Below are 27,355 nucleotides of genomic sequence, written 5' to 3' on the forward strand. Positions count from 1 at the left end.
TAAATGTTAAAATTTTATCAGAATTGACCATTTTGGGAACGTTAGACAGCTCCGCTGTCATCGTTTTTCGTCCGAAAATAGATTTTTGGACTTTACCAAAAATGATTTAAAATGTCAATTGGATCGTGCCTCATGTTGAATAACCACTTTTTAAACCCTCACTGTGACCAAAATTGCCATTTTTACAGAGTGGCTTACTCAGAAGCTTCAATTTTGATCAATTTCAGGCACAGAAATGACTTTAAACACTCTTATTTTAGTTGAAAAAGTAATAATTCACATCCAACAGTAATTTGCATTCAAAAGATTACATGTTAAAATTTTATCAGAATTGACCATTTTGGGAACGTTCGACAGCTCCGCTGTCATCGTTTTTCGTCCGAAAATAGATTTTTGGACTTTACCAAAAATTATTCGAAATGTCAATTGGATCGTGCCTCATGTTGAATAACCACTTTTTAAACCCTCACAGTGACCAAAATTGCAATTTTTACAGAGTGGCTTACTCAGAAGCTTCAATTTTGATCCATTTCAGGCAGAGAAATGACTTTAAACACTCTTATTTTAGTTGAAAAAGTAATAATTCACATCCAACAGTAATTTGCATTCAAAAGATTAAATGTTAAAATTTCATCAGAATTGACCATTTTGGGAACGTTAGACAGCTCCGCTGTCATCGTTTTTCGTCCGAAAATAGACTTTTGGACTTTACCAAAAATGATTTAAAATGTCAATTGGATCGTGCCTCATGTTGAATAACCACTTTTTAAACCCTCACAGTGAACAAAATTGCCATTTTTACAGAGTTTTGCTTATTCAGAAGCTTCAATTTTGACCAATTTCAGGCACAGAAATGACTTTAAACACTCTTATTTTAGTTGAAAAAGTAATAATTCACATCCAACAGTAATTTGCATTCAAAAGATTACATGTTAAAATTTTATCAGAATTGACCATTTTGGGAACGTTAGACAGCTCCGCTGTCATCGTTTTTCGTCCGAAAATAGACTTTTGGACTTTACCAAAAATAATTCAAAATGTCAATTGGATCGTGCCTCATGTTGAATAACCACTTTTTGAACCCTCACAGTGACCAAAATTGCAATTTTTACAGAGTGGCATACTCAGAAGCTTCAATTTTGACCAATTTCAGGCACAGAAATGACTTTGAACACAATTATTTTAGTTGAAAAAGTAATAATTCACATCCAACAGTAATTTGCATTCAAAAGATTAAATGTTAAAATTTCATCAGAATTGACCATTTTGGGAACGTTAGACAGCTCCGCTGTCATCGTTTTTCGTCCGAAAATAGACTTTTGGACTTTACCAAAAATAATTCAAAATGTCAATTGGATCGTGCCTCATGTTGAATAACCACTTTTTAAACCCTCACAGTGACCAAAATTGCAATTTTTACAGAGTGGCTTACTCAGAAGCTTCAATTTTGACCAATTTCAGGCACAGAAATGACTTTAAACACACTTATTTTAGTTGAAAAAGTAATAATTCACATCCAACAGTAATTTGCAGTCAAAAGATTAAATGTTAAAATTTCATCAGAATTGACCATTTTGGGAACGTTCGACAGCTCCGCGGTCAAAGTTTTTCGTCCGAAAATGGATTTTTTGGACTTTACCAAAAATGATTCAAAATGTCAATTGGATCGTGCCTCATGTTGAATAACCACTTTTTAAACCCTCACAGTGAACAAAATTGCCATTTTTACAGAGTTTTGCTTACTCAGAAGCTTCAATTTTGACCAATTTCAGGCACAGAAATGACTTTGAACACAATTATTTTAGTTGAAAAAGTAATAATTCACATCCAACAGTAATTTACAGCCAAAAGATTAAATGTTAAAATTTCATCAAAATTGACCATTTTGGGAACGTTCGACAGCTCCGCGGTCATCGTTTTTCGTCCGAAAATTGATTTTTTTGGACTTTACCAAAAATGATTCAAAATGTCAATTGGATCGTGCCTCATGTTGAATAACCACTTTTTAAACCCTCACAGTGACCAAAATTGCAATTTTTACAGAGTGGCTTACTCAGAAGCTTCAATTTTGATCAATTTCAGGCAGAGAAATGACTTTAAACACTCTTATTTTAGTTGAAAAAAGTAATAATTCACATCCAACAGTAATTTGCATTCAAAAGATTAAATGTTAAAATTTCATCAGAATTGACCATTTTGGGAACGTTCGACAGCTCCGCGGTCATCGCTTTTTGTCCGAAAATTGATTTTTTGGACTTTACCAAAAATGATTCAAAATGTCAATTGGATCGTGCCTCATGTTGAATAACCACTTTTTAAACCCTCACAGTGGCCAAAATTGCCATTTTTTACAACGTTTTGCTTACTCAGAAGCTTCAATTTTGACCAATTTTAGGCAGAGCAATGACTTTAAACACACTTATTTTAGTTGAAAAAGTAATAATTCCCATTCAACAGTAATTTGCTGTCAAAAGATTACATGTTAAAATTTTATCAGAATTGACCATTTTGGGAACGTTCGACAGCTCCGCGGTCATCGTTTTTCGTCCGAAAATTGATTTTTTGGACTTTACCAAAAATGATTCAAAATGTCAATTGGATCGTGCCTCATGTTGAATAACCACTTTTTAAACCCTCACAGTGACCAAAATTGGAAATTTTACAGAGTGGCTTACTCAGAAGCTTCAATTTTGATCAATTTCAGGCAGAGAAATGACTTTAAACACTCTTATTTTAGTTGAAAAAGTAATAATTCACATCCAACAGTAATTTGCATTCAAAAGATTAAATGTTAAAATTTCATCAGAATTGACCATTTTGGGAACGTTCGACAGCTCCGCTGTCATCGTTTTTCGTCCGAAAATAGATTTTTGGACTTTACCAAAAATTATTCAAAATGTCAATTGGATCGTGCCTCATGTTGAATAACCACTTTTTAAACCCTCACAGTGACCAAAATTGCAATTTTTACAGAGTGGCTTACTCAGAAGCTTCAATTTTGATCAATTTCAGGCAGAGAAATGACTTTAAACACTCTTATTTTAGTTGAAAAAGTAATAATTCACATCCAACAGTAATTTGCATTCAAAAGATTACATGTAAAATTTTATCAGAATTGACCATTTTGGGAACGTTAGACAGCTCCGCTGTCATCGTTTTTCGTCCGAAAATAGACTTTTGGACTTTACCAAAAATGATTCAAAATGTCAATTGGATCGTGCCTCATGTTGAATAACCACTTTTTAAACCCTCACAGTGACCAAAATTGCAATTTTTACAGAGTGGCTTACTCAGAAGCTTCAATTTTGACCAATTTCAGGCACAGAAATGACTTTGAACACAATTATTTTAGTTGAAAAAGTAATAATTCACATCCAACAGTAATTTACAGTCAAAAGATTAAATGTTAAAATTTCATCAAAATTGACCATTTTGGGAACTTTCGACAGCTCCGCGGTCATCGTTTTACATCCGAAAATTGATTTTTTGGACTTTACCAAAAATGATTCAAAATGTCAATTGGATCGTGCCTCATGTTGAATAACCACTTTTTAAACTCTCACAGTGACCAAAATTGCCATTTTTACAGAGTTGTGCTTACTCAGAAGCTTCAATTTTGACCAATTTCAGGCACAGAAATGACTTTAAACACACTTATTTTAGTTGAAAAAGTAATAATTCACATCCAACAGTAATTTGCAGTCAAAAGATTAAATGTTAAAATTTCATCAGAATTGACCATTTTGGGAACGTTCGACAGCTCCGCGGTCATCGTTTTTCGTCCGAAAATTGATTTTTTGGACTTTACCAAAAATGATTCAAAATGTCAATTGGATCGTGCCTCATGTTGAATAACCACTTTTTAAACCCTCACAGTGAACAAAATTGCCATTTTTACAGAGTTTTGCTTACTCAGAAGCTTCAATTTTGACCAATTTCAGGCACAGAAATGACTTTGAACACAATTATTTTAGTTGAAAAAGTAATAATTCACATCCAACAGTAATTTACAGCCAAAAGATTAAATGTTAAAATTTCATCAAAATTGACCATTTTGGGAACGTTCGACAGCTCCGCGGTCATCGTTTTTCGTCCGAAAATTGATTTTTTGGACTTTACCAAAAATGATTCAAAATGTCAATTGGATCGTGCCTCATGTTGAATAACCACTTTTTAAACCCTCACAGTGACCAAAATTGCAATTTTTACAGAGTGGCTTACTCAGAAGCTTCAATTTTGATCAATTTCAGGCAGAGAAATGACTTTAAACACTTTTATTTTAGTTGAAAAAAGTAATAATTCACATCCAACAGTAATTTGCATTCAAAAGATTAAATGTTAAAATTTCATCAGAATTGACCATTTTGGGAACGTTCGACAGCTCCGCTGTCATCGTTTTTCGTCCGAAAATAGATTTTTGGACTTTACCAAAAATGATTCAAAATGTCAATTGGATCGTGCCTCATGTTGAATAACCACTTTTTAAACCCTCACAGTGAACACAATTGCCATTTTTACAGAGTTTTGCTTACTCAGAAGCTTCAATTTTGACCAATTTCAGGCACAGAAATGACTTTGAACACAATTATTTTAGCTGAAAAAGTAATAATTCACATCCAACAGTAATTTACAGCCAAAAGATTAAATGTTAAAATTTCATCAAAATTGACCATTTTGGGGAACTTTCGACAGCTCCGCGGTCATCGTTTTACATCCGAAAATTGATTTTTTGGACTTTACCAAAAATGATTCAAAATGTCAATTGGATCGTGCCTCATGTTGAATAACCACTTTTTAAACTCTCACAGTGACCAAAATTGCCATTTTTACAGAGTTGTGCTTACTCAGAAGCTTCAATTTTGACCAATTTCAGGCACAGAAATGACTTTAAACACACTTATATTAGTTGAAAAAGTAATAATTCACATCCAACAGTAATTTGCAGTCAAAAGATTAAATGTTAAAATTTCATCAGAATTGACCATTTTGGGAACGTTCGACAGCTCCGCGGTCATCGTTTTTCGTCCGAAAATTGATTTTTTGGACTTTACCAAAAATGATTCAAAATGTCAATTGGATCGTGCCTCATGTTGAATAACCACTTTTTAAACCCTCACAGTGAACAAAATTGCCATTTTTACAGAGTTTTGCTTACTCAGAAGCTTCAATTTTGACCAATTTCAGGCACAGAAATGACTTTGAACACAATTATTTTAGTTGAAAAAGTAATAATTCACATCCAACAGTAATTTACAGCCAAAAGATTAAATGTAAAAATTTCATCAAAATTTACCATTTTGGGAACGTTCGACAGCTCCGCGGTCATCGTTTTCGTCCGAAAATTGATTTTTTGGACTTTACCAAAAATGATTCAAAATGTCAATTGGATCGTGCCTCATGTTGAATAACCACTTTTTAAACCCTCACAGTGACCAAAATTGCAATTTTTACAGAGTGGCTTACTCAGAAGCTTCAATTTTGATCAATTTCAGGCAGAGAAATTACTTTAAACACTCTTATTTTAGTTGAAAAAGTAATAATTCACATCCAACAGTAATTTGCATTCAAAAGAATAAATGTTAAAATGTCATCAGAATTTACCATTTTGGGAACGTTAGACAGCTCCGCTGTCATCGTTTTTCGTCCGAAAATAGACTTTTGGACTTTACCAAAAATGATTCAAAATGTCAATTGGATCGTGCCTCATGTTGAATAACCACTTTTTAAACCCTCACAGTGAACAAAATTGCCATTTTTATAGAGTTTTGCTTACTCAGAAGCTTCAATTTTGACCAATTTCAGGCACAGAAATGACTTTGAACACAATTATTTTAGTTGAAAAAGTAATAATTCACATCCAACAGTAATTTACAGCCAAAAGATTAAATGTTAAAATTTCATCAAAATTGACCATTTTGGGAACGTTCGACAGCTCCGCGGTCATCGTTTTACATCCGAAAATTGATTTTTTGGACTTTACCAAAAATTATTCAAAATGTCAATTGGATCGTGCCTCATGTTGAATAACCACTTTTTAAACTCTCACAGTGACCAAAATTGCCATTTTTACAGAGTTGTGCTTACTCAGAAGCTTCAATTTTGACCAATTTTAGGCAGAGCAATGACTTTAACCCCATGGATGCTCAGCATATTCCCCTGCTGTGCTGAGAAATCGTCAATCCCACACAACATGACGAGCTGGGCTCGTCATCAGTGTAGCAGCAGGCTACTTCATGACGAGCCCAGCTCGTCATGAGCATGGAAGGGGTTAAACACACTTATTTTAGTTGAAAAAGTAATAATTCACATCCAACAGTAATTTGCATTCAAAAGATTAAATGTTAAAATTTCATCAGAATTGACCATTTTGGGAACGTTCGACAGCTCCGCTGTCATCGTTTTTCGTCCGAAAATAGATTTCTGGACTTTACCAAAAATTATTCGATATGTCAATTGGATCGTGCCTCATGTTGAATAACCACTTTTTAAACCCTCACAGTGACCAAAATTGCAATTTTTACAGAGTGGCTTACTCAGAAGCTTCAGTTTTGATCAATTTCAGGCAGAGAAATGACTTTAAACACTCTTATTTTAGTTGAAAAAGTAATAATTCACATCCCACAGTAATTTGCATTCAAAAGATTAAATGTTAAAATTTCATCAGATTTGACCATTTTGGGAACGTTAGACAGCTCCGCTGTCATCGTTTTTCGTCCGAAAATAGACTTTTGGACTTTACCAAAAATGATTTAAAATGTCAATTGGATCGTGCCTCATGTTGAATAACCACTTTTTAAACCCTCACAGTGAACAAAATTGCCATTTTTACAGAGTTTTGCTTACTCAGAAGCTTCAATTTTGACCAATTTCAGGCACAGAAATGACTTTTAACACAATTATTTTAGTTGAAAAAGTAATAATTCACATCCAACAGTAATTTACAGCCAAAAGATTAAATGTTAAAATTTCATCAAAATTGACCATTTTGGGAACTTTCGACAGCTCCGCGGTCATCGTTTTACATCCGAAAATTGATTTTTTGGACTTTACCAAAAATGATTCAAAATGTCAATTGGATCGTGCCTCATGTTGAATAACCACTTTTTAAACTCTCACAGTGACCAAAATTGCCATTTTTACAGAGTTGTGCTTACTCAGAAGCTTCAATTTTGACCAATTTCAGGCACAGAAATGACTTTAAACACACTTATTTTAGTTGAAAAAGTAATAATTCACATCCAACAGTAATTTGCAGTCAAAAGATTAAATGTTAAAATTTCATCAGAATTGACCATTTTGGGAACGTTCGACAGCTCCGCGGTCATCGTTTTTCGTCCGAAAATTGATTTTTTGGACTTTACCAAAAATGATTCAAAATGTCAATTGGATCGTGCCTCATGTTGAATAACCACTTTTTAAACCCTCACAGTGAACAAAATTGCCATTTTTACAGAGTTTTGCTTACTCAGAAGCTATAATTTTGATCAATTTCAGGCAGAGAAATGACTTTAAACACTCTTATTTTAGTTGAAAAAAGTAATAATTCACATCCAACAGTAATTTGCATTCAAAAGATTAAATGTTAAAATTTCATCAGAATTGACCATTTTGGGAACGTTCGACAGCTCCGCTGTCATCGTTTTTCGTCCGAAAATAGATTTTTGGACTTTACCAAAAATTATTCAAAATGTCAATTGGATCGTGCCTCATGTTGAATAACCACTTTTTAAACCCTCACAGTGAACAAAATTGCCATTTTTACAGAGTTTTGCTTACTCAGAAGCTTCAATTTTGACCAATTTCAGGCACAGAAATGACTTTGAACACAATTATTTTAGTTGAAAAAGTAATAATTCACATCCAACAGTAATTTACAGCCAAAAGATTAAATGTAAAAATTTCATCAAAATTTACCATTTTGGGAACGTTCGACAGCTCCGCGGTCATCGTTTTCGTCCGAAAATTGATTTTTTGGACTTTACCAAAAATGATTCAAAATGTCAATTGGATCGTGCCTCATGTTGAATAACCACTTTTTAAACCCTCACAGTGACCAAAATTGCAATTTTTACAGAGTGGCTTACTCAGAAGCTTCAATTTTGATCAATTTCAGGCAGAGAAATGACTTTAAACACTCTTATTTTAGTTGAAAAAGTAATAATTCACATCCAACAGTAATTTGCATTCAAAAGAATAAATGTTAAAATGTCATCAGAATTTACCATTTTGGGAACGTTAGACAGCTCCGCTGTCATCGTTTTTCATCCGAAAATAGACTTTTGGACTTTACCAAAAATGATTCAAAATGTCAATTGGATCGTGCCTCATGTTGAATAACCACTTTTTAAACCCTCACAGTGAACAAAATTGCCATTTTTACAGAGTTTTGCTTACTCAGAAGCTTCAATTTTGACCAATTTCAGGCACAGAAATGACTTTGAACACAATTATTTTAGTTGAAAAAGTAATAATTCACATCCAACAGTAATTTACAGCCAAAAGATTAAATGTTAAAATTTCATCAAAATTGACCATTTTGGGAACGTTCGACAGCTCCGCGGTCATCGTTTTACATCCGAAAATTGATTTTTTGGACTTTACCAAAAATTATTCAAAATGTCAATTGGATCGTGCCTCATGTTGAATAACCACTTTTTAAACTCTCACAGTGACCAAAATTGCCATTTTTACAGAGTTGTGCTTACTCAGAAGCTTCAATTTTGACCAATTTTAGGCAGAGCAATGACTTTAACCCCATGGATGCTCAGCATATTCCCCTGCTGTGCTGAGAAATCGTCAATCCCACACAACATGACGAGCTGGGCTCGTCATCAGTGTAGCAGCAGGCTACTTCATGACGAGCCCAGCTCGTCATGAGCATGGAAGGGGTTAAACACACTTATTTTAGTTGAAAAAGTAATAATTCACATCCAACAGTAATTTGCATTCAAAAGATTAAATGTTAAAATTTCATCAGAATTGACCATTTTGGGAACGTTCGACAGCTCCGCTGTCATCGTTTTTCGTCCGAAAATAGATTTCTGGACGTTACCAAAAATTATTCGATATGTCAATTGGATCGTGCCTCATGTTGAATAACCACTTTTTAAACCCTCACAGTGACCAAAATTGCAATTTTTACAGAGTGGCTTACTCAGAAGCTTCAATTTTGATCAATTTCAGGCAGAGAAATGACTTTAAACACTCTTATTTTAGTTGAAAAAGTAATAATTCACATCCCACAGTAATTTGCATTCAAAAGATTAAATGTTAAAATTTCATCAGATTTGACCATTTTGGGAACGTTAGACAGCTCCGCTGTCATCGTTTTTCGTCCGAAAATAGACTTTTGGACTTTACCAAAAATGATTTAAAATGTCAATTGGATCGTGCCTCATGTTGAATAACCACTTTTTAAACCCTCACAGTGAACAAAATTGCCATTTTTACAGAGTTTTGCTTACTCAGAAGCTTCAATTTTGACCAATTTCAGGCACAGAAATGACTTTTAACACAATTATTTTAGTTGAAAAAGTAATAATTCACATCCAACAGTAATTTACAGCCAAAAGATTAAATGTTAAAATTTCATCAAAATTGACCATTTTGGGAACTTTCGACAGCTCCGCGGTCATCGTTTTACATCCGAAAATTGATTTTTTGGACTTTACCAAAAATGATTCAAAATGTCAATTGGATCGTGCCTCATGTTGAATAACCACTTTTTAAACTCTCACAGTGACCAAAATTGCCATTTTTACAGAGTTGTGCTTACTCAGAAGCTTCAATTTTGACCAATTTCAGGCACAGAAATGACTTTAAACACACTTATTTTAGTTGAAAAAGTAATAATTCACATCCAACAGTAATTTGCAGTCAAAAGATTAAATGTTAAAATTTCATCAGAATTGACCATTTTGGGAACGTTCGACAGCTCCGCGGTCATCGTTTTTCGTCCGAAAATTGATTTTTTGGACTTTACCAAAAATGATTCAAAATGTCAATTGGATCGTGCCTCATGTTGAATAACCACTTTTTAAACCCTCACAGTGAACAAAATTGCCATTTTTACAGAGTTTTGCTTACTCAGAAGCTATAATTTTGATCAATTTCAGGCAGAGAAATGACTTTAAACACTCTTATTTTAGTTGAAAAAAGTAATAATTCACATCCAACAGTAATTTGCATTCAAAAGATTAAATGTTAAAATTTCATCAGAATTGACCATTTTGGGAACGTTCGACAGCTCCGCTGTCATCGTTTTTCGTCCGAAAATAGATTTTTGGACTTTACCAAAAATTATTCAAAATGTCAATTGGATCGTGCCTCATGTTGAATAACCACTTTTTAAACCCTCACAGTGACCAAAATTGCAATTTTTACAGAGTGGCTTACTCAGAAGCTTCAATTTTGATCAATTTCAGGCAGAGAAATGACTTTAAACACTCTTATTTTAGTTGAAAAAGTAATAATTCACATCCAACAGTAATTTGCATTCAAAAGATTAAATGTTAAAATTTCATCAGAATTTACCATTTTGGGAACGTTAGACAGCTCCGCTGTCATCGTTTTTCGTCCGAAAATAGACTTTTGGACTTTACCAAAAATGATTCAAAATGTCAATTGGATCGTGCCTCATGTTGAATAACCACTTTTTAAACCCTCACAGTGAACATAATTGCCATTTTTACAGAGTTTTGCTTACTCAGAAGCTTCAATTTTGACCAATTTCAGGCACAGAAATGACTTTGAACTCAATTATTTTAGTTGAAAAAGTAATAATTCACATCCAACAGCAATTTACAGCCAAAAGATTAAATGTTAAAATTTCATCAAAATTGACCATTTTGGGAACGTTCGACAGCTCCGCGGTCATCGTTTTACATCCGAAAATTGATTTTTTGGACTTCACCAAAAATGATTCAAAATGTCAATTGGATCGTGCCTCATGTTGAATAACCACTTTTTAAACTCTCACAGTGACCAAAATTGCCATTTTTACAGAGTTGTGCTTACTCAGAAGCTTCAATTTTGACCAATTTTAGGCAGAGCAATGACTTTAAACACACTTATTTTAGTTGAAAAAGTAATAATTCCCATTCAACAGTAATTTGCTGCCAAAAGATTACATGTTAAAATTTTATCAGAATTGACCATTTTGGGGACGTTCGACAGCTCTGCGGTCATCGTTTTTCGTCCGAAAATTGATTTTTTGGACTTTACCAAAAATGATTCAAAATGTCAATTGGATCGTGCCTCATGTTGAATAACCACTTTTTAAACCCTCACAGTGACCAAAATTGCAATTTTTACAGAGTGGCTTACTCAGAAGCTTCAATTTTGATCAATTTCAGGCAGAGAAATGACTTTAAACACTCTTATTTTAGTTGAAAAAGTAATAATTCACATCCAACAGTAATTTGCATTCAAAAGATTAAATGTTAAAATTTCATCAGAATTGACCATTTTGGGAACGTTCGACAGCTCCGCTGTCATCGTTTTTCGTCCGAAAATAGATTTTTGGACTTTACCAAAAATTATTCGAAATGTCAATTGGATCGTGCCTCATGTTGAATAACCACTTTTTAAACCCTCACAGTGACCAAAATTGCAATTTTTACAGAGTGGCTTACTCAGAAGCTTCAATTTTGATCAATTTCAGGCAGAGAAATGACTTTAAACACTCTTATTTTAGTTGAAAAAGTAATAATTCACATCCAACAGTAATTTGCATTCAAAAGATTAAATGTTAAAATTTCATCAGAATTGACCATTTTGGGAACGTTAGACAGCTCCGCTGTCATCGTTTTTCGTCCGAAAATAGACTTTTGGACTTTACCAAAAATGATTCAAAATGTCAATTGGATCGTGCCTCATGTTGAATAACCACTTTTTAAACCCTCACAGTGAACAAAATTGCCATTTTTACAGAGTTTTGCTTACTCAGAAGCTTCAATTTTGACCAATTTCAGGCACAGAAATGACTTTAAACACAATTATTTTAGTTGAAAAAGTAATAATTCACATCCAACAGTAATTTACAGCCAAAAGATTAAATGTTAAAATTTCATCAAAATTGACCATTTTGGGAACTTTCGACAGCTCCGCGGTCATCGTTTTACATCCGAAAATTGATTTTTTGGACTTTACCAAAAATGATTCAAAATGTCAATTGGATCGTGCCTCATGTTGAATAACCACTTTTTAAACTCTCACAGTGACCAAAATTGCCATTTTTACAGAGTTGTGCTTACTCAGAAGCTTCAATTTTGACCAATTTCAGGCACAGAAATGACTTTAAACACACTTATTTTAGTTGAAAAAGTAATAATTCACATCCAACAGTAATTTGCAGTCAAAAGATTAAATGTTAAAATTTCATCAGAATTGACCATTTTGGGAACGTTCGACAGCTCCGCGGTCATCGTTTTTCGTCCGAAAATTGATTTTTTGGACTTTACCAAAAATGATTCAAAATGTCAATTGGATCGTGCCTCATGTTGAATAACCACTTTTTAAACCCTCACAGTGACCAAAATTGCCATTTTTACAGAGTTTTGCTTACTCAGAAGCTTCAATTTTGACCAATTTCAGGCACAGAAATGACTTTAAACACAATTATTTTAGTTGAAAAAGTAATAATTCACATCCAACAGTAATTTACAGCCAAAAGATTAAATGTTAAATTGACCATTTTGGGAACTTTCGACAGCTCCGCGGTCATCGTTTTTCGTCCAAAAATGGATTTGTTGGACTTTACCAAAATGATTCAAAATGTCAATTGGATCCTGCCTCATGTTGAATAACCACTTTTTAAACCCTCACAGTGACCAAAATTGCCATTTTTACAGAGTGGCTTACTCAGAAGCTTCAATTTTGATCAATTTCAGGCAGAGAAATGACTTTAAACACTCTTATTTTAGTTGAAAAAGTAATAATTCACATCCAACAGTCATTTGCATTCAAAAGATTAAATGTTAAAATTTCATCAGAATTGACCATTTTGGGAACGTTAGACAGCTCCGCGGTCATCGTTTTTCGTCCGAAAATTGATTTTTTGGACTTTACCAAAAATGATTCAAAATGTCAATTGGATTGTGCCTCATGTTGAATAACCACTTTTTAAACCCTCACAGTGACCAAAATTGCAATTTTTACAGAGTGGCTTACTCAGAAGCTTCAATTTTGATAAATTTCAGGCAGAGAAATGATTTTAAACACTTATTTTAGTTGAAAAAGTAATAATTCACATCCAACAGTAATTTGCAGTCAAAAGATTAAATGTTAAAATTTCATCAGAATTGACCATTTTGGGAACGTTCGACAGCTCCGCGGTCATCGTTTTTCGTCCGAAAAATGATTTTTTGGACTTTGCTAAAAATGATTCAAAATGTCAATTGGATCGTGCCTCATGTTGAATAACCACTTTTTAAACCCTCACAGTGACCAAATTTGCCATTTTTACAGAGTTTTGCTTACTCAGAAGCTTCAATTTTGACCAATTTCAGGCAGAGAAATGACTTTAAACACACTTATTTTAGTTAAAAAAGTAATAATTCACATCCAACAGTAATTTGCAGTCAAAAGATTAAATGTTAAAATTTCATCAGAATTGACCATTTTGGGAACGTTCGACAGCTCCGCGGTCATCGTTTTTCATCCGAAAATTGATTTTTTGGACTTTGCTAAAAATGATTCAAAATGTCAATTGGATCGTGCCTCATGTTGAATAACCACTTTTTAAACCCTCAAAGTGACCACAATTGCCATTTTTACAGAGTTTTGCTTACTCAGAAGCTTCAATTTTGACCAATTTTAGGCAGAGCAATGACTTTAAACACACTTATTTTAGTTGAAAAAGTAATAATTCCCATTCAACAGTAATTTGCTGTCAAAAGATTACATGTTAAAATTTTATCAGAATTGACCATTTTGGGAACGTTCCACAGCTCCGCGGTCATCGTTTTTCGTCCGAAAATGGATTTTTTGGACTTTACCAAAAATGATTCAAAATGTCAATTGGATCGTGCCTCATGTTGAATAACCACTTTTTAAACCCTCACAGTGACCAAAATTGCAATTTTTACAGAGTGGCTTACTCAGAAGCTTCAATTTTGATCAATTTCAGGCAGAGAAATGACTTTAAACACTCTTATTTTAGTTGAAAAAGTAATAATTCACATCCAACAGTAATTTGCAGTCAAAAGATTAAATGTTAAAATTTCATCAGAATTGACCATTTTGGGAACGTTCGACAGCTCCGCGGTCATCGTTTTTCGTCCGAAAAATGATTTTTTGGACTTTACCAAAAATGATTCAAAATGTCAATTGGATCGTGCCTCATGTTGAATAACCACTTTTTAAACTCTCACAGTGACCAAAATTGCCATTTTTACAGAGTTGTGCTTACTCAGAAGCTTCAATTTTGACCAATTTCAGGCACAGAAATGACTTTAAACACACTTATTTTAGTTGAAAAAGTAATAATTCACATCCAACAGTAATTTGCAGTCAAAAGATTAAATGTTAAAATTTCATCAGAATTGACCATTTTGGGAACGTTCGACAGCTCCGCGGTCATCGTTTTTCGTCCGAAAATTGATTTTTTGGACTTTACCAAAAATGATTCAAAATGTCAATTGGATCGTGCCTCATGTTGAATAACCACTTTTTAAACCCTCACAGTGACCAAAATTGCCATTTTTACAGAGTTTTGCTTACTCAGAAGCTTCAATTTTGACCAATTTCAGGCACAGAAATGACTTTAAACACAATTATTTTAGTTGAAAAAGTAATAATTCACATCCAACAGTAATTTACAGCCAAAAGATTAAATGTTAAATTGACCATTTTGGGAACTTTCGACAGCTCCGCGGTCATCGTTTTTCGTCCAAAAATGGATTTGTTGGACTTTACCAAAATGATTCAAAATGTCAATTGGATCCTGCCTCATGTTGAATAACCACTTTTTAAACCCTCACAGTGACCAAAATTGCCATTTTTACAGAGTGGCTTACTCAGAAGCTTCAATTTTGATCAATTTCAGGCAGAGAAATGACTTTAAACACTCTTATTTTAGTTGAAAAAGTAATAATTCACATCCAACAGTCATTTGCATTCAAAAGATTAAATGTTAAAATTTCATCAGAATTGACCATTTTGGGAACGTTAGACAGCTCCGCGGTCATCGTTTTTCGTCCGAAAATTGATTTTTTGGACTTTACCAAAAATGATTCAAAATGTCAATTGGATTGTGCCTCATGTTGAATAACCACTTTTTAAACCCTCACAGTGACCAAAATTGCAATTTTTACAGAGTGGCTTACTCAGAAGCTTCAATTTTGATAAATTTCAGGCAGAGAAATGATTTTAAACACTTATTTTAGTTGAAAAAGTAATAATTCACATCCAACAGTAATTTGCAGTCAAAAGATTAAATGTTAAAATTTCATCAGAATTGACCATTTTGGGAACGTTCGACAGCTCCGCGGTCATCGTTTTTCGTCCGAAAAATGATTTTTTGGACTTTGCTAAAAATGATTCAAAATGTCAATTGGATCGTGCCTCATGTTGAATAACCACTTTTTAAACCCTCACAGTGACCAAATTTGCCATTTTTACAGAGTTTTGCTTACTCAGAAGCTTCAATTTTGACCAATTTCAGGCAGAGAAATGACTTTAAACACACTTATTTTAGTTAAAAAAGTAATAATTCACATCCAACAGTAATTTGCAGTCAAAAGATTAAATGTTAAAATTTCATCAGAATTGACCATTTTGGGAACGTTCGACAGCTCCGCGGTCATCGTTTTTCATCCGAAAATTGATTTTTTGGACTTTGCTAAAAATGATTCAAAATGTCAATTGGATCGTGCCTCATGTTGAATAACCACTTTTTAAACCCTCAAAGTGACCACAATTGCCATTTTTACAGAGTTTTGCTTACTCAGAAGCTTCAATTTTGACCAATTTTAGGCAGAGCAATGACTTTAAACACACTTATTTTAGTTGAAAAAGTAATAATTCCCATTCAACAGTAATTTGCTGTCAAAAGATTACATGTTAAAATTTTATCAGAATTGACCATTTTGGGAACGTTCCACAGCTCCGCGGTCATCGTTTTTCGTCCGAAAATGGATTTTTTGGACTTTACCAAAAATGATTCAAAATGTCAATTGGATCGTGCCTCATGTTGAATAACCACTTTTTAAACCCTCACAGTGACCAAAATTGCAATTTTTACAGAGTGGCTTACTCAGAAGCTTCAATTTTGATCAATTTCAGGCAGAGAAATGACTTTAAACACTCTTATTTTAGTTGAAAAAGTAATAATTCACATCCAACAGTAATTTGCAGTCAAAAGATTAAATGTTAAAATTTCATCAGAATTGACCATTTTGGGAACGTTCGACAGCTCCGCGGTCATCGTTTTTCGTCCGAAAAATTATTTTTTGGACTTTGCTAAAAATGATTCAAAATGTCAATTGGATCGTGCCTCATGTTGAATAACCACTTTTTAAACCCTCACAGTGACCAAATTTGCCATTTTTACAGAGTTTGGCTTACTCAGAAGCTTCAATTTTGATCAATTTCAGGCAGAGAAATGACTTTAAACACTTATTTTAGTTGAAAAAGTAATAATTCACATCCAACAGTAATTTGCAGTCAAAAGATTAAATGTTAAAATTTCATCAGAATTGACCATTTTGGGAACGTTCGGCAGCTCCGCGGTCATCGTTTTTCATCCGAAAATTGATTTTTTGGACTTTGCTAAAAATGATTCAAAATGTCAATTGGATCGTGCCTCATGTTGAATAACCACTTTTTAAACCCTCAAAGTGACCACAATTGCCATTTTTACAGAGTTTTGTTTACTCAGAAGCTTCAATTTTGACCAATTTTAGGCAGAGCAATGACTTTAAACACACTTATTTTAGTTGAAAAAGTAATAATTCCCATTCAACAGTAATTTGCTGTCAAAAGATTACATGTTAAAATTTTATCAGAATTGACCATTTTGGGAACGTTCCACAGCTCAGCGGTCATCGTTTTTCGTCCGAAAATTGATTTTTTGGACTTTACCAAAAATGATTCAAAATGTCAATTGGATCGTGCCTCATGTTGAATAACCACTTTTTAAACCCTCACAGTGACCAAAATTGCAATTTTTACAGAGTGGCTTACTCAGAAGCTTCAATTTTGATCAATTTCAGGCAGAGAAATGACTTTAAACACTCTTATTTTAGTTGAAAAAGTAATAATTCACATCCAACAGTAATTTGCATTCAAAAGATTAAATGTTAAAATTTCATCAGAATTGACCATTTTGGGAACGTTCGACAGCTCCGCGGTCATCGTTTTTCGTCCGAAAATTTATTTTTTGGACTTTACCAAAAATGATTCAAAATGTTAATTGGATCGTGCCTCTTGTTGAATAACCACTTTTTAACCCCTTCAGTGCTAATGACAAGGGTAACTCGTCATGGAGTTTCCATTGATTTCAATGGAAAGTCAATGGACCTACTCGCACACCCCTTAGCAGCCAAGTGGTTAAACCCTCACAGTGAACAAAATTGCCATTTTTACAGAGTTTTGCTTACTCAGAAGCTTCAATTTTGACCAATTTCAGGCACAGAAATGACTTTGAACACAATCATTTTAGTTGAAAAAGTAATAATTCACATCCAACAGTAATTTGCATTCAAAAGATTAAATGTTAAAATTTCATCAGAATTGACCATTTTGGGAACGTTCGACAGCTCCGCTGTCATCGTTTTTCGTCCGAAAATAGATTTTTGGACTTTACCAAAAATTATTCAAAATGTCAATTGGATCGTGCCTCATGTTGAATAACCACTTTTTAAACCCTCACAGTGACCAAAATTGCAATTTTTACAGAGTGGCTTACTCAGAAGCTTCAATTTTGATCAATTTCAGGCAGAGAAATGACTTTAAACACTCTTATTTTAGTTGAAAAAGTAATAATTCACATCCAACAGTAATTTGCTGTCAAAAGATTACATGTTAAAATTTTATCAGAATTGACCATTTTGGGAACGTTCCACAGCTCCGCGGTCATCGTTTTTCGTCCGAAAATGGATTTTTTGGACTTTACCAAAAATGATTCAAAATGTCAATTGGATCGTGCCTCATGTTGAATAACCACTTTTTAAACCCTCACAGTGACCAAAATTGCAATTTTTACAGAGTGGCTTACTCAGAAGCTTCAATTTTGATCAATTTCAGGCAGAGAAATGACTTTAAACACTCTTATTTTAGTTGAAAAAGTAATAATTCACATCCAACAGTAATTTGCAGTCAAAAGATTAAATGTTAGAATTTCATCAGAATTGACCATTTTGGGAACGTTCGACAGCTCCGCGGTCATCGTTTTTCGTCCGAAAAAAGATTTTTGGGACTTTGCTAAAAATGATTCAAAATGTCAATTGGATCGTGCCTCATGTTGAATAACCACTTTTTAAACCCTCACAGTGACCAAATTTGCCATTTTTACAGAGTTTGGCTTACTCAGAAGCTTCAATTTTGATCAATTTCAGGCAGAGAAATGACTTTAAACACTTATTTTAGTTGAAAAAGTAATAATTCACATCCAACAGTAATTTGCAGTCAAAAGATTAAATGTTAGAATTTCATCAGAATTGACCATTTTGGGAACGTTCGACAGCTCCGCGGTCATCGTTTTTCATCCGAAAATTGATTTTTTGGACTTTGCTAAAAATGATTCAAAATGTCAATTGGATCGTGCCTCATGTTGAATAACCACTTTTTAAACCCTCAAAGTGACCACAATTGCCATTTTTACAGAGTTTTGCTTACTCAGAAGCTTCAATTTTGACCAATTTTAGGCAGAGCAATGACTTTAAACACACTTATTTTAGTTGAAAAAGTAATAATTCCCATTCAACAGTAATTTGCTGTCAAAAGATTACATGTTAAAATTTTATCAGAATTGACCATTTTGGGAACGTTCCACAGCTCAGCGGTCATCGTTTTTCGTCCGAAAATTGATTTTTTGGACTTTACCAAAAATGATTCAAAATGTCAATTGGATCGTGCCTCATGTTGAATAACCACTTTTTAAACCCTCACAGTGAACAAAATTGCCATTTTTACAGAGTTTTGCTTACTCAGAAGCTTCAATTTTGACCAATTTCAGGCACAGAAATGACTTTGAACACAATTATTTTAGTTGAAAAAGTAATAATTCACATCCAACAGTAATTTGCATTCAAAAGATTAAATGTTAAAATTTCATCAGAATTGACCATTTTGGGAACGTTCGACAGCTCCGCTGTCATCGTTTTTCGTCCGAAAATAGATTTTTGGACTTTACCAAAAAATTTTCAAAATGTCAATTGGATCGTGCCTCATGTTGAATAACCACTTTTTAAACCCTCACAGTGACCAAAATTGCAATTTTTACAGAGTGGCTTACTCAGAAGCTTCAATTTTGATCAATTTCAGGCAGAGAAATGACTTTAAACACTCTTATTTTAGTTGAAAAAGTAATAATTCACATCCAACAGTAATTTGCATTCAAAAGATTAAATGTTAAAATTTCATCAGAATTGACCATTTTGGGACCGTTAGACAGCTCCGCTGTCATCGTTTTTCGTCCGAAAATAGACTTTTGGACTTTACCAAAAATGATTCAAAATGTCAATTGGATCGTGCCTCATGTTGAATAACCACTTTTTAAACCCTCACAGTGAACAAAATTGCCATTTTTACAGAGTTTTGCTTACTCAGAAGCTTCAATTTTGACCCATTTCAGGCACAGAAATGACTTTGAACACAATTATTTTAGTTGAAAAAGTAATAATTCACATCCAACAGCAATTTACAGCCAAAAGATTAAATGTTAAAATTTCATCAAAATTGACCATTTTGGGAACGTTCGACAGCTCCGCGGTCATCGTTTTACATCCGAAAATTGATTTTTTGGACTTTACCAAAAATGATTCAAAATGTCAATTGGATCGTGCCTCATGTTGAATAACCACTTTTTAAACTCTCACAGTGACCAAAATTGCCATTTCTACAGAGTTGTGCTTACTCAGAAGCTTCAATTTTGACCAATTTTAGGCAGAGCAATGACTTTAAACCACTTGGCTGCTAAGGCCCCTCTTCCCCCTCAATGTAATTTCCATTGAAATCAATGGAAACTCCATGACGAGTTACCCTTGTCATTAGCACTGAAGGGGTTAAACACACTTATTTTAGTTGAAAAAGTAATAATTCCCATTCAACAGTAATTTGCTGCCAAAAGATTACATGTTAAAATGTTATCAGAATTGACCATTTTGGGAATGTTCGACAGCTCCGCGGTCATCGTTTTTCGTCCGAAAATTGATTTTTTGGACTTTACCAAAAATGATTCAAAATGTCAATTGGATTGTGCCTCATGTTGAATAACCACTTTTTAAACTCTCACAGTGACCAAAATTGCAATTTTTACAGAGTGGCTTACTCAGAAGCTTCAATTTTGATCAATTTCAGGCAGAGAAATGACTTTAAACACTCTTATTTTAGTTGAAAAAGTAATAATTCACATCCAACAGTAATTTGCATTCAAAAGATTAAATGTTAAAATTTCATCAGAATTGACCATTTTGGGAACGTTCGACAGCTCCGCTGTCATCGTTTTTCGTCCGAAAATAGACTTTTGGACTTTACAAAAAATGATTCAAAATGTCAATTGGATCGTGCCTCATGTTGAATAACCACTTTTTAAACCCTCACAGTGAACAAAATTGCCATTTTTACAGAGTTTTGCTTACTCAGAAGCTTCAATTTTGACCAATTTCAGGCACAGAAATGACTTTGAACACAATTATTTTAGTTGAAAAAGTAATAATTCACATCCAACAGTAATTTACAGCCAAAAGATTAAATGTTAAAATTTCATCAAAATTGACCATTTTGGGAACTTTCGACAGCTCCGCGGTCATCGTTTTACATCCGAAAATTGATTTTTTGGACTTTACCAAAAATGATTCAAAATGTCAATTGGATCGTGCCTCATGTTGAATAACCACTTTTTAAACCCTCACAGTGACCAAAATTGCAATTTTTACAGAGTGGCTTACTCAGAAGCTTCAATTTTGATCAATTTCAGGAAGAGAAATGACTTTAAACACTCTTATTTTAGTTGAAAAAAGTAATAATTCACATCCAACAGTAATTTGCATTCAAAAGATTAAATGTTAAAATTTCATCAGAATTGACCATTTTGGGAACTTTCGACAGCTCCGCGGTCATCGTTTTACATCCGAAAATTGATTTTTTGGACTTTACCAAAAATGATTCAAAATGTCAATTGGATCGTGCCTCATGTTGAATAACCACTTTTTAAACCCTCACAGTGACCAAAATTGCCATTTTTACAGAGTTTTGCTTACTCAGAAGCTTCAATTTTGACCAATTTCAGGCACAGAAATGACTTTAAACACAATTATTTTAGTTGAAAAAGTAATAATTCACATCCAACAGTAATTTACAGCCAAAAGATTAAATGTTAAATTGACCATTTTGGGAACTTTCGACAGCTCAGCGGTCATCGTTTTTCGTCCGAAAATTGATTTTTTGGACTTTACCAAAAATGATTCAAAATGTCAATTGGATTGTGCCTCATGTTGAATAACCACTTTTTAAACCCTCACAGTGACCAAAATTTTTACAGAGTGGCTTACTCAGAAGCTTCAATTTTGATAAATTTCAGGCAGAGAAATGATTTTAAACACTTATTTTAGTTGAAAAAGTAATAATTCACATCCAACAGTAATTTGCAGTCAAAAGATTAAATGTTAAAATTTCATCAGAATTGACCATTTTGGGAACGGTCGACAGCTCCGCGGTCATCGTTTTTCGTCCGAAAATTGATTTTTTGGACTTTACCAAAAATGATTCAAAATGTCAATTGGATCGTGCCTCTTGTTGAATAACCACTTTTTAAACCCTCACAGTGAACACAATTGCCATTTTTACAGAGTTTTGCTTACTCAGAAGCTTCAATTTTGACCAATTTCAGGCACAGAAATGACTTTGAACACAATTATTTTAGTTGAAAAATTAATAATTCACATCCAACAGTAATTTACAGCCAAAAGATTAAATGTTAAAATTTCATCAAAATTGACCATTTTGGGAACGTTTGACAGCTCCGCGGTCATCGTTTTTCGTCCGAAAATTGATTTTTTGGACTTTACCAAAAATGATTCAAAATGTCAATTGGATCGTGCCTCATGTTGAATAACCACTTTTTAAACCCTCACAGTGACCAAAATTGCAATTTTTACAGAGTGGCTTACTCAGAAGCTTCAATTTTGATCAATTTCAGGCAGAGAAATGACTTTAAACACTCTTATTTTAGTTGAAAAAGTAATAATTCACATCCAACAGTAATTTGCAGTCAAAAGATTAAATGTTAAAATTTCATCAGAATTGACCATTTTGGGAACGTTCGACAGCTCCGCGGTCATCGTTTTTCGTCCGAAAAATGATTTTTTGGACTTTGCTAAAAATGATTCAAAATGTCAATTGGATCGTGCCTCATGTTGAATAACCACTTTTTAAACCCTCACAGTGACCAAATTTGCCATTTTTACAGAGTTTGGCTTACTCAGAAGCTTCAATTTTGATCAATTTCAGGCAGAGAAATGACTTTAAACACTTATTTTAGTTGAAAAAGTAATAATTCACATCCAACAGTAATTTGCAGTCAAAAGATTAAATGTTAAAATTTCATCAGAATTGACCATTAAGGGAACGTTCGACAGCTCCGCGGTCATCGTTTTTCATCCGAAAATTGATTTTTTGGACTTTGCTAAAAATGATTCAAAATGTCAATTTGATCGTGCCTCATGTTGAATAACCACTTTTTAAACCCTCAAAGTGACCACAATTGCCATTTTTACAGAGTTTTGCTTACTCAGAAGCTTCAATTTTGACCAATTTTAGGCAGAGCAATGCCTTTAAACACACTTATTTTAGTTGAAAAAGTAATAATTCCCATTCAACAGTAATTTGCTGTCAAAAGATTACATGTTAAAATTTTATCAGAATTGACCATTTTGGGAACGTTCCACAGCTCCGCGGTCATCGTTTTTCGTCCGAAAATTGATTTTTTGGACTTTACCAAAAATGATTCAAAATCTAAATTGGATCGTGCCTCATGTTGAATAACCACTTTTTAAACCCTCACAGTGACCAAAATTGCAATTTTTACAGAGTGGCTTACTCAGAAGCTTCAATTTTGATCAATTTCAGGCAGAGAAATGACTTTAAACACTCTTATTTTAGTTGAAAAAGTAATAATTCACATCCAACAGTAATTTGCATTCAAAAGATTAAATGTTAAAATTTCATCAAAATTGACCATTTTGGGAACGTTCGACAGCTCCGCGGTCATCGTTTTACATCCGAAAATTGATTTTTTGGACTTTACCAAAAATGATTCAAAATGTCAATTGGATCGTGCCTCATGTTGAATAACCACTTTTTAAACTCTCACAGTGACCAAAATTGCCATTTTTACAGAGTTGTGCTTACTCAGAAGCTTCAATTTTGACCAATTTTAGGCAGAGCAATGACTTTAAACCACTTGGCTGCTAAGGCCCCTCTTCCCCCTCAATGTAATTTCCATTGAAATCAATGGAAACTCCATGACGAGTTACCCTTGTCATTAGCACTGAAGGGGTTAAACACACTTATTTTAGTTGAAAAAGTAATAATTCCCATTCAACAGTAATTTGCTGCCAAAAGATTACATGTTAAAATGTTATCAGAATTGACCATTTTGGGAATGTTCGACAGCTCCGCGGTCATCGTTTTTCGTCCGAAAATTGATTTTTTGGACTTTACCAAAAATGATTCAAAATGTCAATTGGATTGTGCCTCATGTTGAATAACCACTTTTTAAACCCTCACAGTGACCAAAATTGCAATTTTTACAGAGTGGCTTACTCAGAAGCTTCAATTTTGATCAATTTCAGGCAGAGAAATGACTTTAAACACTCTTATTTTAGTTGAAAAAGTAATAATTCACATCCAACAGTAATTTGCATTCAAAAGATTAAATGTTAAAATTTCATCAGAATTGACCATTTTGGGAACGTTCGACAGCTCCGCTGTCATCGTTTTTCGTCCGAAAATAGACTTTTGGACTTTACAAAAAATGATTCAAAATGTCAATTGGATCGTGCCTCATGTTGAATAACCACTTTTTAAACCCTCACAGTGACCAAATTTGCCATTTTTACAGAGTTTTGCTTACTCAGAAGCTTCAATTTTGACCAATTTCAGGCAGAGAAATGACTTTAAACACACTTATTTTAGTTAAAAAAGTAATAATTCACATCCAACAGTAATTTGCAGTCAAAAGATTAAATGTTAAAATTTCATCAGAATTGACCATTTTGGGAACGTTCGACAGCTCCGCGGTCATCGTTTTTCATCCGAAAATTGATTTTTTGGACTTTGCTAAAAATGATTCAAAATGTCAATTGGATCGTGCCTCATGTTGAATAACCACTTTTTAAACCCTCAAAGTGACCACAATTGCCATTTTTACAGAGTTTTGCTTACTCAGAAGCTTCAATTTTGACCAATTTTAGGCAGAGCAATGACTTTAAACACACTTATTTTAGTTGAAAAAGTAATAATTCCCATTCAACAGTAATTTGCTGTCAAAAGATTACATGTTAAAATTTTATCAGAATTGACCATTTTGGGAACGTTCCACAGCTCCGCGGTCATCGTTTTTCGTCCGAAAATGGATTTTTTGGACTTTACCAAAAATGATTCAAAATGTCAATTGGATCGTGCCTCATGTTGAATAACCACTTTTTAAACCCTCACAGTGACCAAAATTGCAATTTTTACAGAGTGGCTTACTCAGAAGCTTCAATTTTGATCAATTTCAGGCAGAGAAATGACTTTAAACACTCTTATTTTAGTTGAAAAAGTAATAATTCACATCCAACAGTAATTTGCAGTCAAAAGATTAAATGTTAAAATTTCATCAGAATTGACCATTTTGGGAACGTTCGACAGCTCCGCGGTCATCGTTTTTCGTCCGAAAAATTATTTTTTGGACTTTGCTAAAAATGATTCAAAATGTCAATTGGATCGTGCCTCATGTTGAATAACCACTTTTTAAACCCTCACAGTGACCAAATTTGCCATTTTTACAGAGTTTGGCTTACTCAGAAGCTTCAATTTTGATCAATTTCAGGCAGAGAAATGACTTTAAACACTTATTTTAGTTGAAAAAGTAATAATTCACATCCAACAGTAATTTGCAGTCAAAAGATTAAATGTTAAAATTTCATCAGAATTGACCATTTTGGGAACGTTCGGCAGCTCCGCGGTCATCGTTTTTCATCCGAAAATTGATTTTTTGGACTTTGCTAAAAATGATTCAAAATGTCAATTGGATCGTGCCTCATGTTGAATAACCACTTTTTAAACCCTCAAAGTGACCACAATTGCCATTTTTACAGAGTTTTGTTTACTCAGAAGCTTCAATTTTGACCAATTTTAGGCAGAGCAATGACTTTAAACACACTTATTTTAGTTGAAAAAGTAATAATTCCCATTCAACAGTAATTTGCTGTCAAAAGATTACATGTTAAAATTTTATCAGAATTGACCATTTTGGGAACGTTCCACAGCTCAGCGGTCATCGTTTTTCGTCCGAAAATTGATTTTTTGGACTTTACCAAAAATGATTCAAAATGTCAATTGGATCGTGCCTCATGTTGAATAACCACTTTTTAAACCCTCACAGTGACCAAAATTGCAATTTTTACAGAGTGGCTTACTCAGAAGCTTCAATTTTGATCAATTTCAGGCAGAGAAATGACTTTAAACACTCTTATTTTAGTTGAAAAAGTAATAATTCACATCCAACAGTAATTTGCATTCAAAAGATTAAATGTTAAAATTTCATCAGAATTGACCATTTTGGGAACGTTCGACAGCTCCGCGGTCATCGTTTTTCGTCCGAAAATTTATTTTTTGGACTTTACCAAAAATGATTCAAAATGTTAATTGGATCGTGCCTCTTGTTGAATAACCACTTTTTAACCCCTTCAGTGCTAATGACAAGGGTAACTCGTCATGGAGTTTCCATTGATTTCAATGGAAAGTCAATGGACCTACTCGCACACCCCTTAGCAGCCAAGTGGTTAAACCCTCACAGTGAACAAAATTGCCATTTTTACAGAGTTTTGCTTACTCAGAAGCTTCAATTTTGACCAATTTCAGGCACAGAAATGACTTTGAACACAATCATTTTAGTTGAAAAAGTAATAATTCACATCCAACAGTAATTTGCATTCAAAAGATTAAATGTTAAAATTTCATCAGAATTGACCATTTTGGGAACGTTCGACAGCTCCGCTGTCATCGTTTTTCGTCCGAAAATAGATTTTTGGACTTTACCAAAAATTATTCAAAATGTCAATTGGATCGTGCCTCATGTTGAATAACCACTTTTTAAACCCTCACAGTGACCAAAATTGCAATTTTTACAGAGTGGCTTACTCAGAAGCTTCAATTTTGATCAATTTCAGGCAGAGAAATGACTTTAAACACTCTTATTTTAGTTGAAAAAGTAATAATTCACATCCAACAGTAATTTGCTGTCAAAAGATTACATGTTAAAATTTTATCAGAATTGACCATTTTGGGAACGTTCCACAGCTCCGCGGTCATCGTTTTTCGTCCGAAAATGGATTTTTTGGACTTTACCAAAAATGATTCAAAATGTCAATTGGATCGTGCCTCATGTTGAATAACCACTTTTTAAACCCTCACAGTGACCAAAATTGCAATTTTTACAGAGTGGCTTACTCAGAAGCTTCAATTTTGATCAATTTCAGGCAGAGAAATGACTTTAAACACTCTTATTTTAGTTGAAAAAGTAATAATTCACATCCAACAGTAATTTGCAGTCAAAAGATTAAATGTTAGAATTTCATCAGAATTGACCATTTTGGGAACGTTCGACAGCTCCGCGGTCATCGTTTTTCGTCCGAAAAAAGATTTTTGGGACTTTGCTAAAAATGATTCAAAATGTCAATTGGATCGTGCCTCATGTTGAATAACCACTTTTTAAACCCTCACAGTGACCAAATTTGCCATTTTTACAGAGTTTGGCTTACTCAGAAGCTTCAATTTTGATCAATTTCAGGCAGAGAAATGACTTTAAACACTTATTTTAGTTGAAAAAGTAATAATTCACATCCAACAGTAATTTGCAGTCAAAAGATTAAATGTTAGAATTTCATCAGAATTGACCATTTTGGGAACGTTCGACAGCTCCGCGGTC

This window comes from Lissotriton helveticus, chromosome 7 (assembly GCF_964261635.1).
Source record: "Lissotriton helveticus chromosome 7, aLisHel1.1, whole genome shotgun sequence".
Taxonomy (NCBI): domain Eukaryota; kingdom Metazoa; phylum Chordata; class Amphibia; order Caudata; family Salamandridae; genus Lissotriton; species Lissotriton helveticus.